Raw genomic sequence first — 19160 nt, 5'->3', positions numbered from 1 at the left:
GCAGGAGTGGGGTGCTTCCTCTGTGCTGGCAGGCCGGGCTAGGGAAAGCCATGGTGGTGGTTGGCTTTCCACGAGTGGTGGGGCCAGTCCGCCAGGATGGCAGGTGGCTTCTGGCCTGGCGCACGTGGGGTAGGAGAGGGGGATGCTCTGGGAAGCTCTGCTCTCTACTAGCTGGCAGGCAAGTGCACATGCTGGGGTACGAGGAGTATTCTATGGCAGCCCGCCCCTCCTCCTTCCCCTCCCCAACTCTGGAGCCTCATCTCTCCTGTGGGTCCAGACCTTCTCCCGGGTTCCCTCTGCTGTGGCTTTCCACTCCCCAGCCCTTTGCGTATTGCTCCCTCCACCCATGACATACTGCTTCCTAGTCACCTCAGGCTGTCTCCACACTGCCAACCCTAGCCTGCTCCCAGGGACTAACCTCTGGAGCCTAGGTCTCGGTGCCCAGACCCCACCTGAGCATCTCAATTTTTGGTGTCTGCACCAGTGGTTCAGATGATCTGTTTGGCTCTCACTCTGCTTTTCAGACATTAGAACTGCTGCTGCGCTTTTCTCAGGATCTGAAGAGCCTTCCAACTCTGTTGATCTTTCCATTGGTTAGGTGACTTTCCAGGGTGTGGGTTCCCTTTCTCCTTCATAGCTCCCTCTCGGGAGTGCCAGTCCAATCCTGATTCCCCTTCTCTCTCTCTCCTCTTTTCTCATTTTACTCAGTTATGTCAAGAGATTCTTACCATTTTTGGAGGTTTAAGTTCTTCTGCCAGCATACAGTTGCCGTTCTGTGAGAGTCGTTTTACGTGTAGATGTGTTTTTTTGTGTGTGTGTTTGTGGGAGAGGGTGAGTGTGTCCCCCTACTCTTCCGCCGTCTTGCCTCCTCTGAAACATGTCTAATAAAAACCTATTGGATCATAATTTAATCACACAAAAGAAGAGCTAGGCTATGGTTCCCTGATGTTTGGTCAAACACTATCCTAGATGTTGCAGTGAAGGTATATTATAGATAAGATTAACCTCTAGGAGTTCCCATCATGGCGCAGTGGTTAACGAATCTAACTAGGAACCATGAGGTTGTGGGTTCGGTCCCTGGCCTTGCTCAGTGGGTTAAGGATCTGGTGTTGCCGTGAGCTGTGGTGTAGGTTGCAGACAAGGCTCAAATCCCACCTTGCTGTGGCTCTGGCACAGGCTGGCGGCTACAGTTCTGATTTGACCCCTGGCCTGGGAACCTACATATGCTGCAGGAGTGGCCCTAGAAAAGGCAAAAAGACAAAAAAAAAAGGTTAACTTTTAAAATCAGTTGACTTTATTTATTTATTTTTGTCTTTTTGTCTTTTTAGGGCCATGCCTGTGGCATATGGAGGCTCCTAGGCTAGAGGTCGAATTGGAGCTGTAGCCACCAGCCTACACCACAGCTACAGCAACACCAGATCCAAGCCATGTCTGTGACCTACACCACAGCTCGCGGCAACACTGGATCCTTAACCTATTGAGCAAGGCCAGGGATTGAACCCATGTTCTCATGGATACTAGTCGGGTTCCTTAACTACTGAGCCACAATGGGAACTCCTATAATCAGCTGACTTTAAATAAAGTATATTATCCTCAAAAATGTAGGTGGGTTCACTCAATCATTTGAAGGCCTTAAGAACACAAACTGAGGTTTCCCAGAGAAAAGAAATTCTGCCTCAGTAACATAATATAGGGGAGAGCAGCCAAAATGATAGAGTAGAAAGACCCTGATCTCACAAGCACACCAAAAGCAGAACAACCATTGATTAAAAAAAAGACCAGACCATACCGGAAAAGATCTACAACTAAAGATAGGGAAGAAACCACAACAAGATGGACAGAAGGTGTAGATTCCCAAGTCACCTCTGCTCAGGTGGCAACCTACAAACAGGAGGATAATTATATTGCAGAAGTTCTCCCACAGGAGTAAGAGTTCAAAGGCCCACATCAAGCTCCCCAGCCTGGGGGTCCTGTACTGGGAAGATAAGCTCCCAGAGCACTTGGTTTTGAAGGCCAGCAGGGCTTAATTTCAGGAGCCCCATAAGACTGGGGAAAATAGAGACTTCACTCCTAAAGGATGGATACAAAATCTCATGTGCCCTGGGACCCAGGGAAAAGCAGTAATTTGACAAGAGCTAGGGCCAAACCTATCTGACGGTCTCAGAGAGTCTCCTGGAGAGGTGGGTGCAGCTATGGCTCACCCTGGTGACATAGACATTGGTGGCAGCCATATTTGGGAACATTCTATAATGTGAACACTGCTGATGGTGGATGCCATCTTGGCTCATTAGCACCAAGACCTGGCCCCACCCAACTGCCTATAAGTACCCCTGCTGTGATGCCTCAGGCCAAACAACTAACTGGGTGGGGACACAGCCCTACTCCTCAGCAGACAGGCTGCCTAAAGACTTCCTGAGCCTACAGCCACTGCTAGACATGTCCTTAGAAATGGCCCTGCCTACCAGGGGGTCAAGATCCAGCTCCATCCACCAGTGGGCAGGCACCAGCCTTTCCCTTCAGGAAGCCTGCAGTAGGTCTAGATCACCCTACCCCACCAGGGGGAAGACATTAGACTCTAGATTTCTATAATTGCCCAATAGAACAGAATAGAGAGCCCAGAAATAAACCCACACACCTATGGTCAATTAATCGTTGACAAAGGAGGCAAGAAAACACAAAGGAAAAAGGCAATCTCTTCAGCAGTGATTTGGGAAAGTTGGGCAACCACAAGTAAATCAATGAAGTTAGAACACATCTTCACATCACACACAAAAACAAACTCAAAATGACTTAAAAATTTAAACATATAAAACTCCTAGAAGAGAACATAGGCAAAACATTCTCTGACATAAATTGTACCAGTATTTTCTTAGGTAAGTCTCCCAAAGCAATAGAAAAGAAGACAAAAATAAATTATAACTAATCAAACTTACAAGCTTTTGCAAAGCAAAGGAAACCACAAACAAAATGAAAAGACAACCCACAGAATGGGAGAAAATATTTGCAAATGATGTGACTGACAAGAACACAATCTTCAAAACATACAAACAGCTCATACAACTCAACAACAGCAACAACAACAAAACCCAACTGAGGAGTTCCCGTCATGGCTCAGTGGTTAACGAATCCGACTAGGAACCATGGAGTTGCAGGTTCGATTCCTGGCCTTGCTCAGTGGGTTAAGGATCCAGTGTTGCCATGAGCTGTGGTGTAGGTTGCAGAAGTGGCTCGGATCCCGCGTTGCTGTGGCTCTGGCGCAGGCTGGCAGCTACAGCTCCAATTAAACCCCTAGCCTGGGAATCTCCATATGCCATGGGAGCAGCCCTAGAAAAGGCAAAAAGACAAAACAAACAAACAAACAAAAAAAACAATTGAAAAATGGGCAGAGGGAGTTCCCGTCGTGGCACAGCAGAAATGAATCTAAGAACCATGAGGTTGTGAGTTCAATCCCTGGCCTCACTCAGTGGGATAAGGATCCAGCATTGCCATGAACTGTGGTGTAGGTTGCAGACATGGCTCGGATCTGACATTGCTGTGGCTGTGGCATAGGCCAGCAGCTGTAGCTCCAATTAGACCCCTAGCCTGGGACCCTCCATATGCCATGCGTTCGGCCCAAAGAAAGAAAGAAAGAAAAAAGGGCAGAAGACCTAAATAGACATTACTCCAAAGATATACGGATGGTCAGCAGGCACATGAAAAGATGTTCCACATCACTAATTATTACAGAAATGCAAATCAAAACTACAATGAGGTACCACCTCAAATCCATCAGAACGGTCATCATTAATAAGTCTACAAATAACAAATACTGGAGAGGGTATGGAGAAAAGGGAACCCTCCTACACTGTTGGTGGGAATGTATGTTTGTGCAGCCACTTTGGAAAACAATATGGAGGTTCCTCAGAAAATTATACAATCCTGAAAGTCCTCTCCTGGGCCTATATCCATAAAAAACTATAATTCATGCACCCCATGTTCATAGCAGTACTATTCACAATAGCCAATATATGGAAACAAATGTCCATCAACAGATGAATGGATAAAGAAGAAACGGCACATATATACAATGGAATTCTACTCAGCCATAAAAAAAGAACAAAATAATACCATTTGCAGCAACATGGATGGAACTAGAGACTCTCATACTAAGTGAAGTAAGTCATAAAGAGAAAGACAAGTACCACATGATATCACTTATATGTGGAATCTAAAATATGACACAAATGAACCTATTTATGAAACAGAAACAGATTCATGTACAAAGAAAACAGACTTGTGGTTGTCAAGGTGAAGGGGGGTGGGGGAGACATGACGTGGAAGGCTGAAGTTAGCAGATGTAAGCTACTATATAGAGAATTCTCTACTGTATATAGCACAGGGAAGTATATTAAATATCCTATAATAAACCATAATGGAAAATAATATTTTTAAATGAATTATATATATATATACGTTTTTTAAAAAGAGGAACAAAAACTATAATCCTGCAGTTTTCAGACCCAGCCCATCCACAGCAGGCCAGACCCTACTCTAGGACCATCTGGGTCCTGGCCCTGTCCATTAGCAGGCCATCACCAGCTTTGGTAAACCCCAGACCTCATACTCAACTGTGTTAGGAATAAGCTACCCTGCCAACCAATGATCTGAAATTAGCCCTGGGATCCTGGCCCTGCTACCAGACTCTAGGAACCAGCTCTTCCTGATGGTACTCCAGCACTAAACCCAGAAGATGGCTTCACTCTCCAGTGAGCAGGCAACGGCCCCAGAGCCTTCAGGACTCTGACTTTACCCACCAGCACTTGTCCTTGCCCCTCCCCACCCGGAGTTCTGAAGCCAGGTACATTGTGACCAGGCCCCCTATATAGTAGCCAGGAGCATCTGCACAAGGCAGAGCCTGGGAGCTAACTAGGCTAGGGGCCAATCAAGTCAACCAGACACAGTGAGCCTGCCACAAAAGGAGGACCCATATAGCCATCTTAGGGGGAACCCCTCGAGCATATAGCTTAGGTGACAAGAGGGGACTGCACCTACCACATAAATAAAAATACAAATAGCAATTTAGACAAAATGAGGTGGCAAAGGAACATGTTCCAGACAAAGGACAAGATAAAACTCCAGAAAAACTAAGTGAATTGGAAATAGGCAATCTACCCAAGAAAGAGTACAGGTAATAGTAATAAAGATTATCAAAGCACTTGAGAGAAGAATGGAACATAGAGTGAGAAGTTAGAAGTTTGAAATAGTTATAAAATATAAAGTACAACCAAATAGGAGTTTCTGCTGTGGCACAGTGGGCTAAGGATCCAGTGTTGTCTCTGGCAGTTCAGGTTTGATCCCCAGCCTGGCAATAATAGGTTAAGGATCCAGCATTCACATATGTCATAGCTGTGGCTTGGATTCAGTCCCTGGCCTGAGAAATTCCACATGCCATAGGTGTGGCAGAAAAAAAACAGAGATGAATAATACAATAACTGAAATGAAATCAATAGAAGGAATCAATAGTAGACTAAGTGATACAGTAACAAATCAGTGAGCTGGAAGACAAAGTAGTGGAAATCACTGCTGCTGAACAGAAAAATTAAAATAAAAGAAGACAGTTTAAGAGACCTCTGGAACAACATCAAACACACTAATATTCACTTTATAAGCATCCCAGAAGGAGAAGAGTGAGAAAAATGGTCTGAGAAAATATTTTGAAGACCTCCCTAACCTGGGAAAGGAAGTAGTAACACAAATCCAGGAAGCACAGAGGGTCCCATTCAGAATTAACCAAAAGAGGAACACACCAAAACACAGTGTAATTAAAATGGCAAAAATTAAAGATAAAGAGAGAACATTAAAAGCAGCAAGGGAAAAGCAACAGATAAAATACTAGGGAATCCCCATAAGATTGTCAGCTGATTTTTCAGCAGAAATTCTGCAGGCCAGAAGGGAGTGGCACAAATTCAAGAATAATCTCCGTATGATCACTTCAATAGGAGTCTAATAAGCTTTTGACAAAATTCAACTCCAATTTATCATATAAACTTTCTAGAAAGTGGGCATGGAAGGAATCTACCTCAACATAATAAAGCCCATATATGACAAAAATACAGCTAGCATAATACTCAATGGTGAAAAACAGAGAGTATTCCCTCTAAGATCAGGAACAAGACAAGGATGTCCACTCTCACCACTTTTATTCAACATAGCTTTTGGAAGTGCTGGCCACAGAAATTAGAGAAGAAAAAGAAATTTAAAAGGTCAAAATTGGAAAATAAGAAGTAAAACTGTCACTGTTTGCAGATGACATTTCTATACATAAAAATTCCTGAAGAAGCTACCAGAAAATTTCTAGAGCTCATCAATGAATTTGATAAAGTTGCAGGATACAAAATTAATATACAGAAATATACTGCATTTCTATATACTAACAATGAAAGATTAGAAAGAGAAAATAAGGAAATAATCCCATTTACCATCACATCACAAAGAATAAAATATCTAGGAATACACAAATCTGAGGAGGCAAAAGACCTGTACTCTGAAAACTACATGACACTGATAAGGAATCGAAGATAACACAAACAGATGGAAAGATATACCATGCTCTTGGATTGGAAGAATCAATGCTGTCAAAATGACTATACTACCCAAGGCAATCTACAGATTCAGTACAATCCCTATTAAATTACCAGTGGCACTATTCACAGAACTAGAACAACAAGTTTTTTAATTTGTATGGAAACACAAAAGACCTTGAATAGCCAAAGAAATCTTGTGAAAGAAAAATGATGGAGAAATCAGGTTCTCTGAAATCAGGCTGTACTACAAAGCAACAGTAATTAAAAACAGTATGGTACTGACACAAAAACAGAAATGTAGATCACTGATTTAGGATGGAAAGCCCAGAAATAAATCTATGAACCTATAGCCAATTAATGCACAACAAAGGAAGCAAGACTATACAATAGAGAAAAGACAGTCTTTTCAATAAGTGGTGCTGGGAAAACTGGACATCTACATGTAAAAGAGTGAAATCAGAATGTTCTCTAACATTATACACAAACATAAACTCAAAATGAGAGTTCCTGTTGTGGCACAGTGAGTTTAAGGATCCAACTGTAGTGGCTCAGGTCACTGCAGAGGTGCAGATTCAACCCTCAGCCAGGTGAAGTGGGTTAAGGATTTGGCATTACTGCAGCTGTGGCGCAGGTCACAGTTGCAGCTCAGATTTGATCCCTGGCCTGGGAACTTCAACATGCCATGGATGTGGCCAAAATAAACCCCCAAAAAGCAAAAAATTTTAAAAAAACTCAAAATGGCAGAACGAATAAGCGAGGTGGAGGACAGATTAGTGGAAATTATGGATGTGGAATGGAATAGAGAAAAAAGATTGAAAACAAATGAAGAGAGTCTCAGAGAACTCTGGGACAATGTTAAACGCACCAGCATCCATATTATAGAGGTGCCAGAATGAGGAGAGAGAGAAGGGGACAGAAAAAGTATTCCAAGAGATAATAGCTGAAAACTTCCCTAACATGGGAAAGGAACCACTCACTCAAATCCAAGAAGCACAACGAGTACCACATAAAATAAACCCAAGGAGGAACACCCCAAGACACATATTAATCAAACTGACCAAAATTAAAGACAAAGAGAAAATATTGAAAGCAGCTAGGGAAAAGAAACAAATAACATATAAGGGAACCTGATAAGGTTATCAGCTGATTTTTCAGCAGAAACTCTGCAAGCCAGAAGGGAGTGGCATGATATACTTAATGTGATGAAAGGAAAAAACCTCCAACCAAGATTACTTTACCCAGCAAGGATCTCATTCAGATTTGAAGGAGAAATCAAAACCTTCACAGATAAGCAAAAGCTAAGAGAATTCAGCAACACTAAACCAGCTTTCCAATAAATACTAAAGGAACTTCTTTAGGCAGAAAAGAAAAGGCCACAACAGGAAACAAAAATGCCACAAATGACAAGGCTCACCAGTAAAGGTATATATACAGTAAAGATATAAAATCATCCCTGCAAAATTATGCCACCCAAATCAGAAATCATGAGAAGAGGTGGGTACAAATGCAGGACACTGGAGATGCACTTGAAATTAAGAGACCAACAACTTAAAATAATCTCATATATATATATACATACATATATATATATATATATATATATATATATATATATATAGACTCATAGCAAAACTTCAAAATAACTGCAAGCCAAAAATGTACAACTGATACATACACAAATAAGAAAAATGAATGCAAATACAATACTAAAGATAGTCATCAAACCAGAAGAGGAGAGAACAAGAGAATAAGGGAAGAAAAAACAACAACAAAAACAAATCCAAAGCAATTAATACAATCGCAATAAGAACATACATATCAATAATTACCTTAAATGTTAATGGACTAAACGCCCCAACCAAAAGACATAGACTGGCTAAATGGATACAAAAACAAGATCCATATATATACTGTCTTCAAGAGACCCACTTCTCTTCTAGGGACACATACAAATTGAAAGTGAGAGGATGGAAGAAAATATTCCATGCAAACGGGAATCAAAAGAAAGCTGGAGTAGCATTACTCATAACAGACAAAATAGACTTAAAATGAAGAATATTTTCGGGGACAAGGAAGGTCACTACCTAATGATCAAAGGATCAATCCAAAAAAAAAGATGTAACAGTTTTAAATATCTATGCACCCAACACAGGTTCACCACAATATATAAGGCAACTCCTAACAACCTTAAAAGGAGAAATCAGCAATAACACAATATTATTGTGGGGGATTTTAACACCCGACTTACAGTAATGGACAGATCATCCAGACAAAAAATTAATAAGGAAACACAGGCCCTGAATGAAGCAATAGATCAGATGGACTTAATAGATACTTATAGGACATTCCATCCAAAAACAGCAGAATACATATTCTTCTCAAGTGCACAAAGAACATTCTCTAAGATTGATCACATCCTTGGCTACAAATCACACTCAGTAACTTTTAGAAAATTGAAATCATATCAAGCAGCTTTTCTGACCACAATACTATATGACTGGAAATCAACAACAAGAAAAAAACTGCAGAAAAAAAAAACCACAAACACGTGGAGACTAAACAACATGTTACTAAACGACCAATGGATCATTGAAGAAATCAAAGAGGAAATTTAAAAATATCTAGAAGCAAATGACAACAAAGATACGACACTCCAAAACCTATGGGATGTGGCAAAAGCCATTCTAAGAGGAAAGTTTCCAGCAATACAAGCCCACCTCAGGAAACAGAAAAAGCTCAAATAAACAAGTTAACTTAACATCTAAAGCAGCTAGAGAGAGAAGAACAGACAAGACCTAAAGTTGGTAGAAGGAAAGGAATCATAAAGATCATAGCATAAATCAATGAAATAGAAATGAAGAAGACCATAGACAAAATCAATGAAATGAAAAGCTGGTTCTTTGAAAAGAGCAACAAAATTGATACACCCTTAGCCAGACTTTAACAAGAAAAAAAGAGAGAAGATTCAAATCAATAAAATTAGAAGTGAAAAAGGAAAAGTAAAAATGGACATCACAAAAATACAAAGGATCATAAGAGACTACTATATGCAACTATACGCCAATAAAATGGAAAACCTAAAAGAAATGGACAAATTCTTAGAAAGGTACAATCTTCCAAGACTAAACCAAGATGAAATAGAAAAGATGAACGGACCAATCACAAAAACTGAAATTGAAACTGTGATTTAAAAACTTCCAAAAAACAAAAGTCCAGGACCAGATGGCATCACAGGCAAATTCTATCAAACATTTAGAGAAGAGCTAATACCTATCCTTCTGAAACTATTCCAAAAAACTGCAGAGGAAGGGATACTCCTAAACTCATTCTATGAGGCCACCATCACCCTGATACTAAAACCAGAGAAATACACCACAAAAAAGAAAATTATACGCCAATATCATTCATATAGATGCAAAAAATCCTCAACAAAATACTAGCAAACCACATCCAACAATACATTAAAAGGATTGTACATCATGATCAAGTGGGATTTATCCCAGAGATGCAAGGGTTCTTCAATATCCACAAATCCATCAGTGTGATACACCACATTAACAAACTGAAGAATAAAAATCATATGGTCCTCTCAATAGACGTGGAAAAAGCCTTTGACAAAATCCAACACCCATTTCTGATAAAAACCCTCCAGAAAGTGGGCATAGAGGGAATCTACCTCAACATAGTAAAGGCCATATATGACAAACCCACAGCGAACATCATTCTCAATGGTGAAAAGCTGAAAGAATTTCTGCTGAGATCAGGAACAAGACAAGGATGTCTGTTCTCGCCACTACTATTCAACATAGTTTTGGAAGCCCTAGTCACACAATCAGAGAGGTAAAAGAAATAAAAGGATTCCAAATTGGAAAGGAAGAAGTAAAACTATCACTATTTGCAGATGACATGATACTATACCTAGAGAATCCTAAAGACTCTACCAGAAAACTGTTAGAGCTCATCATGAATTTGGCAAAGTTGCAGGATACAAAATTAATACACAGAAATCGACAACATTTCTATATACTAACAATGAAAGATCAGAAAGAGAAATTAGGGAAGCAATCCTGTTTACCATCGCATCCAAAAGAATAAAATACCTAGGAGTAAACCTACCTAAAGAGACAAAAAACCTGTAGTCTGAAAACTATAAGACACTGATGAAGGAAATCAAAGATGACACAACTAGATGGAAAGACATACCATGCTCATGGATTGGAAGAGTTAATATTATCAAAATGACTATACTACCCAAGGCAATCTACACATTCAATGCAATCCCTATCAAATTACCAAGGACATTTTTCATAGAACTCAAACGAAATAGTTTAAAGTTTGTTTGGAAGCACAAAAGACCCAGAATAGCCAAAGACATCCTGAAAAAGAAAAATGGAGCTGAAGGAATCAGGCTCCCTGACTTCAGACTATACTACAAAGCAACAACCATCAAAACAGTATGGTACTGGAACAAAGACAGATATATAGATCAGTGGAACAGGATAGAAAGCCCAGAATTAAACTCACACACCTATAGCCAACTAATCTATGACAAAGGAGGCAAGAATACACAATGGAGAAAAGACAGCCTGTTCAATAAATGGTGCTGGGAAAACTGGACAGCCACATGGAAAAGAATGAAATTAGAACACTCCCTAACACCATACACAAAAATAAACTCAAAATGGATTAAAGACCTAGATATAAGAGCAGACACTATAAAACTCTTAGAGGAAAACATAGGCCAAACATTCTCTGACATAAACGACAGCAACATCTTCTCAGATCCACCTCTTAGAGTAATGACAGTAAAAACAAAAATAAACAAATGGGACCTAATCAAACTTAAAAGTTTCTGCACAGCAATGGAAACCCTAAATAAAATGAAAAGACAACCCACAGAATGGGAGAAAATCTTTGCAAATGAATCAACTGACAAGAGATTCATCTCCAAAGTTTATATAATAAACACATTCTGCAGCTCAATACCAAAAAAACAAACAACCCCATCCAAAAATGGGCAGAAGATCTAAACAGACAGTTCTCCAAAGAAGACATACTGATGGGCAAAAAACACATGAAAAGATGTTCAGCGTCACTCATTATTAGAGAAATGCAAATCAAAACCACTATGAGGTATCACCTTACACTGGCCAGAATGGCCATCATCAAAAAGTCTACAAACAATAAGTGCTGGAGAGGGTGTGGAGAAAAAGGAACCCTAGTACACTGTTGGTGGGATTGTAAATTGGTGCAACCACTGTGGAAAGCAGTATGGAGATTCCTCAGAAAACTAAACATAGAACTACCATTTGATCCAGCAATCCCACTCTTGGGCATCTATCCAGAGAAAACCATGACTTGAAAAGACACATATACTCTGATGTTCATTGCAGCACTATCTGCAACAGCCAAGACATGGAAACAACCTAAATGTCCATCAACAGAGGAGTAGATCCAGAAGATGTGGTACATACACACAATGGAATATTACTCAGCCATTAAAAGGAAAGAAATACCAGCATTTTTTGCAACATGGATGGACCTAGAAATTATCATGCTGAGTGAAGTCAGTCAGACAATGAGACACCAACATCAAATGCTTTCACTGACATGTGGAATCTTAAAAAAGGACACAATGAACTTCTTTGCAGAACAGATACTGATTCACAGACTTTGAAAAACTTATGGTTTCCAAAGGAGACAGGTTGTGGGGGTGGGGGGATGTGCTGAGGTTGTGGGATGGAAATCCTATAAAATTGGGTTGTGATGATCATTGTACAACTATAAATGTAATAAATTCATTTAAAAATAAAAATAATAAATAAAAGCAAGGATTATGGGAAAAAATAAAATTTAAAAATAAATAAATAGAAAAAAACAAAACAAAACTCTCAAAATTGATTAAAGACCTAAATGTTAAGACCAGATACTATATAACTCCTTGACAAAAACATAGGCAGAACACACTTTGACATAAATTGCAGCAGTATCATTTTGAATCCATCTCCTAGAGTAATGGAAATAACAAAAACAAACAAATAAGATCTAATTAAACCCTGTAAAAGCTTTGGCACAGCAAAGGAAACCATAAACAAAACGAAAAGACAACCTACAGTATGGGAAAAAGTATTTGCAAATGATGCAACCAACAAGAGCTTAATCTCCAAAATATACAAACAGTTCATACAACTCAATATCAAGAAAACAAACAAACTGGAGTTCCCTCTGTGGTGCAATGGGATCAGCAGTGTCTCTGCAGCACTAGGATGCAGTTCAGTGTGTTCAGTCCAGCACAGTGGGTTAAAGTATCTAGCGTTGCTGCAGCTGCAACATGGGCTGCAACTGTGGCTTGGATCTGATCCTCAGCCTGGGAACTCCACATGCCACAGGACAGCCAAAAAATAAAAATAAAATAAAATAAATTTTAAAAATGGGAAGAAGGACTAAATAGATATTTCTCCAACAAAGATATACAGATGGCCAAAGGTCACATGAAAAGATGCTCAACATCACTAATTATTAGAGATGTGCAAATCAAACTACAATGAGGTATCACTTCACTCTAGTCAGAATGGCCATCATCCAAAAATCTACAAATCATAAATGCTGGAGAGGGCTGGAGATAATGGAACCCTCCTACACTACTGGTGGGATTGTAAATTGGTACAACCACTATGAAGAACATTATGGCGGTTCCTTAAAAAACTAAAGATAGGAGTTTCTGTCATGGCGCAGCAGAAACGAATCCGACTAGGAACCATGAGGTTGCAGGTTGCAAGAATGGGCTTTGAGGGCATTATGCTAAGTGAAATAACTCAGACAAAGACTAATACTGTATGATAGCACTTATAGGTGGAATCTAAAAAATACAATAAATTATGAATCTAGCAAAAAAAAGAAGCAGACTTACAGATATGGAAAACAAACTAGTGGCTACTGGTGGGAGGGGTAGGGAATGGCAACATAGGAGTGGGGAATTGGTAAGTACAAATTATTGGGGATAAGACAGACTCAAGGATGTACTGTACAACACTGGGAATTTAGCCAATGTTTTGTAATAACTGTAATAGATACTTAGAGATTATCATACTGAGTGAAGTAAGTAAAACAGAGGAAGACAGATATCACATGCTGTCACTTATATGTGAAATCTAATAAAAATGATACAAAAGAACTTATTTTTAAAAAGAAACAAACTCACAGATTTCAAAACCAATTTTATGGTTATCATAGGGGAAACTGTTGTGGGGAAGGAAGAATCGGGAGGGTGGGAAGAATACACACTACTGTATAAAATAGATGATTAAAGAGAACATACTGCATAGCACAGGAAAATATACTCAATATATTTACTCAATTCAATATACCGACTATTGAATATATTCTATTCAACAGTTTATAGTAACCTACATGGGAAAAAAGAATGCATATATTTATATGTATGACTGATTCACTTTGCTATACACGGAAACAAATACAACATTGTAAGTCAACTCTACTCCAATAAAAATCATAAATAAAATTTTAATTATAAATAATTTCCCCCAAAATGAATTAAAAATATAAATCACTTCCCCTCAAAAAAAGAAAAAAACATACCTGCGTCTCCAGCCTGCTGGCCTGCCCTACCAATTTCAAATTCAAGATTTCAACTTCAACTCTGAATATCCAGACTGCCCTACAGATTTTGGACTTGCCATCCCCCACTATTAAGTGAGCCCATTCCTTAAAACAAAAATAAAGTTTAGGAGTTCCCATTGTGGTGCAGTGGAAACAAATCTGACTAGGAACTATGAGGTTGCAGGTTCGATCCCTGGCCTCGCTCAGTGGGTTAAGGATCCAGCGTTGCCATGAGCTGCAGTGTAGGTCACAGATGTAGCTTGGATCTGGCATTGCTGTGGCTCTGGCATGGGCCAGCAGCAACAGCTCTGACTGGACCCCTAGCGTGGGAACCTCCATATGCCATGGCTGCAGCCCTATAAAGATAAAAGACAAAAGAAAAAAAAATTTTTTTTAAAATAAAAAAAATAGTAAAGTTTAAATACTTTTTAATTAATTAATTAATTTATTTATTTATTTATTTATTTGAAGGTATGTATATCTCTCTCCCATTGCCTGTTTCTCTGGACAACCTCACTATTATAGCCCTGCAGATCAAAGAGGTAGATGGCCTACTTCCCAACTGATCACCTTTATTAATAAGGACATGTATCAGTATTGTAAACAGAAAGCACACTAGTGAAACATCATCCCATTTTACAAGAGAAAAACCAAGACAAATAAAAGTTCCTCAATTTAAGTCAATGAGTGTGTTCCAAGAAAGGAAAATGCAGAGATCCCATTGTGGCTCAGCAGGTTAAGACCTCAACTAGTATCCATGAGGATACAGGTTCAATCCTTGGCCTCAATCAGTGGTTAAGGATCCAGTGTTGTCACAAGCTGTGGCATAGGTTCCAGATGCCACTTGGATCCCACATTGCTGAGGCAGTGGTGTAAGCTGGCAGCTACAGCTCCTGTTCAACCCCTAGCCCGGGAACTTCTATATGCTGTAGGTGCAGCCCTAAAAAGAAAAAAGAAAAAGAAAGGAAAATGCACGAGATAAATGCACACAATATCCTGTCTTACCCATAAATATCCAAGGTAAGTTAACGATAAATGTAGTCAGTCATCCTAGTTGACGCCTCTCAGAAGCATTCCTCCGTGGAGAAAGATATTCACTCCTGCCTAGCAAACCAGACTCCCTGGAATGTGTGAAAGCCCTCCCCAGTCATCTATTACAAAAGTCTGGAACTCTGGTACAGACACATACTCTAACCCTCAGTGACAGAGGTGTACAGCCCTTCAGGCTTTCAAGCATTCATTCATTTCTTCATTTGTTGATCCATACTCTCATCCACTATCTCAGCAGGCATTCACTGAGCAACTTCAAGAGGCCAGCACTGCACTAGCTGCTGAGCACAAAAAGACAAATATGTCACAGTCGCTGAAAAGCCCAAGAGGGTCATTATCTCCAGATACCACAAATAAACAATCAAATTTCAAAACACTATTCAACAGAGGAGTAAATCATAGATACTGGGGAACCAGAGGAGAAGGAAATGGGATTTTTGCAAACACTTAATCCCCATGTGGGACAGAGTTATCATCACTATTTTACATTTATGGGGAAACAGAGGACCATAGAGACTAAGTGACCAACCCACTAAGGAAAGAGTAAGGGAGAGTTGGTGAGAGCCCAGGGGATAGGGTCAGTGAGCACTAAAGTGGGGAAGGCCCGCCTCACTTCCTAATTTTTTTCCTGGGATACTTGGGATTTTTTGCTTCTTTCATCCTTTCTTTCCTTCATGGAACCATTGTCGAGGGAAATCTTCCTTTCTTCACTGTCTTCTCCAGAGACTGAACCTTGGCCCAGGAGAAAGGAAATGGAAAATGGCTTTGTGCCATCTTACTAATGAACTGGAAGGTTGACATCCCAGGAGGAGCTGTTTCAGCCTCCCTAACTGGGACCAGAGTCGAGGAACCCTGCCTGGCCTCTCAGGTTGATTATATATAGACCACTTCCTCATGGTTGATGGGCCTATTTTGATTCTGTTTTAGGAAATCTCCCTCTTAAGCATTTGTTGCTCCATTCTGGGAGTCAGGGAATCTGTCAAGTTAGCCAAATTTACACCTAGAACTTTCTCATATTTCTTTTCATTACCACAGAATATCCCTATGGAACTTCTTTCCCATCCTCCCATTCTGCATACTGCAATGGGTAATCAGGTCTCCAGGGGCTGGAGGAGATGGTAACCTTAGATGTCACCTCTACTAGGACATACAAAGAATCTGTAATATAATGACAAATGCTGGTTCTTGGAGTTGGAAGACTTAGATCATCAGGGTGGTATTTCTGGCACTAAGAAAGGAAGGTAAGAGATTCCCTTTGGCATTGAGTGGACTCTACTAGAGAAAGATTGCTTATTCTCCATGAAGGTTAAAGCAATGCTAGTTGGGTTCCCACTGCCCACCTTAATCCTCCTTTTGCATTTCCAGAGCTGAAGAGATTGGCACTGGCATTGTCACCAGACATTCCCAAATGGCATTTTCAACTTTAACCCTTTTTTAGTAAATCATACAGGAAATGTACATGTTGCGCCTGGTCTTGAAGGAATAGCCACGTGAAAAGTATCCATTGGGCCTGGATAGAGTATTAGCCAGAAGTTCAGAACAGCCAATCTGCCTGCTCTTTGCATAATCCAAGCATCAGGCATTGCCAAGTTAATGCTCAGATGGAGTCTTCCCGGGACTCCTGCTTTCCTGCAGCATAATGTGCCACAGGCTGATGGTCATCAAATCCATTCCCTATTCTTAGGCACTTGGCTGAGCCACATTTCTCCCTTGCATCTAAGTAGAGGCAAGAGCTTAGACACGATTGTTGTGTTGGCTCCTGAAATGCCTACATAATTGTTCACATTCCCCTTTTGTTCTTTGGGCAGCTGGATGTAGACAATCTAGAAGAGTCTCCAGGGCCCTGGAGAATTCTAGAGTTCTAGAAAATGGTGGAGCCACACAATGGAAAAAGTCTGGATCCCTGAGTCATTCCATGGAGATCTGTCCAGGAGAGCTGCCCAATGGGTACATTGGATGCTGAATAAATGAGAAAATGAAGTTTTACTGTGTTACCTACTAAAGTTTGGGGGTTGCCTATTTCAGCTTTTAACCTACCATAACTAATCTCTGCCCCTCTCTGAGAGTTTTTCAACTTGGGGGTCTTCCAACTTTGTCCAATATTCTGCTTCCCAGCTTATTTCCTCTCATGAAAAAAAAAATAAAAAGAAGCAAAAGAATATCTCTTAGGAGCAAAAACAAACACAGCTGCAAAGCAAAAAGTTACACCAAGGGTCCCCAGAGCAGTGGGCTGCTTGCCAAGCTTGAAGGAAGAATATCATTCCACTGGTGCCCATCCCCAGCTACTACCATTTCAACTATGATGAGCAATACAGTCACTAACTGCTAACTCCATTAATTTTAGATAAATATTAGCATAAATAATCAAATAAGTGGCTTTTGGTCAGCTGCCAAGTAATCCTAATAAGGCACCTTGCTTTCATTTCAACTCTCCACAGTAAGCTTCCAAAGACCAAGTAAAAGATGGAACATACAATGGGAAGCTGAAGACCTTGAAAGAGCTGTTTCTAACCTATGACTATAACAGCTTCCTACATGGCGCACAGGGGGTGGGGGGGACAGGACATTCACCCATCTCTCAAAATTTATCCCATTTTTCTGCTTCTTCTCCAAAGCATCTTCTCATCTAGGACATCCAGAGATGCCATTCACAGCCAATGGGCACTAAGGTTATGAGTTCTCCGCCCCTTCTCAGACACCTCTCCAAACAGGTCGTCATCACCACTCCAGACTTCCTCATCCCCCACCTACTCCATGCCATTATCCTCCCTGCAATTCCCCCCTGCCCTGCCACCCAGAATGTCCAACATGGCCTGAGGCAGGACAGCAGCTTGGTTAGTATTTTTATATTGGCCAAAGGAATGGTCTCTTTTGGTCTCTCCCTAGCCAATCTTTCTAGTGAACAAGAGGCACCGCAAACCCACTCTTCCACCTGTTCCAGGTTCATGCCAGCTCTACATTCCCTCTGCCCTCCAGTCCTCCCGGTTTAAATCCCACCCTGCCTAGTCTCACTCAGCTAACCAACGCAGGCACAGCTCTGGGGCCTTAACACATATTAACTCATTAAACCTTCACACCAGTTACAGATGAGGAACTGAGACACAAAGAGGTCAAACAGCTAACATGGGGCGGAGCCTAGATTTGGAGCCAGACTGTCTGCCCCACCTCCTTCGGCCATCCCGCCAAGTGGCCTTTCCCACCCTCCAGCATGTAAATCCTCCCTCCCTAGGACGAGGCCACTTATTCAGGGTAGCAATAGGGAATTTTATTCCGACATCTGATACGGAGTAAAGTAACAGTACGGAAGTTGGTATATGCTGACCAACCAATGGGTTCTCGGCCGGGTCTGAAGGCTGTAACCATATAATTAGTCTCCTGTTCCTTCTCCCATCACAGGCCTGCAAAGCTTGCGACCCCTGCCCGGAGCTTTCCACGCCACAGCACTGGACAGAGGTGTTTGAGACCCTCCCTTGTCCAGTACCTTGAGAGAAGTGCAGTAGATCCATCCAGGTAGCCAGGTAGTCCCTGGAAGCGACCCGCCGCGACAAGGCGCAGTCCAGTCCGCAGTCTGTAGAATCCCAGGCGCTTGCTGCTCTCTGGCGGCCGGAGCCGGGAGTCCGGGAACCCGGGAACAGCACCTTCTACGCTCCGCGCGCCCAAGGGCACCAGCAGTGACCGAGACTCCGGGGAAAGGGCGGGAGGAAGAAGACGCGGCTAGGGGAAAGAGAGAGGAGGCCCAGGAGGGACGCGAGGGGGTGGGCGCCGAGAGCAGGCCGTGAGGGGAGAGGGCAGGCGTGGGCACCCGCGGAGCGTAGTGACCCGCAAACGCCCGCTCGCGCCGAGCGCAGACCCCTTCTTCAGGCGAGTGCGGCGCCGGGTCCGTTGGCGCCGGCCGCCCCTCCCCCTCCCCCGCACCGCCCCTCCTCA

This window comes from Phacochoerus africanus, chromosome 3 (assembly GCF_016906955.1).
Source record: "Phacochoerus africanus isolate WHEZ1 chromosome 3, ROS_Pafr_v1, whole genome shotgun sequence".
In the NCBI taxonomy this organism is placed as follows: domain Eukaryota; kingdom Metazoa; phylum Chordata; class Mammalia; order Artiodactyla; family Suidae; genus Phacochoerus; species Phacochoerus africanus.
The sequence above is the reverse complement of the archived record's forward strand: the minus strand, read 5'-3'. Positions refer to the sequence as shown.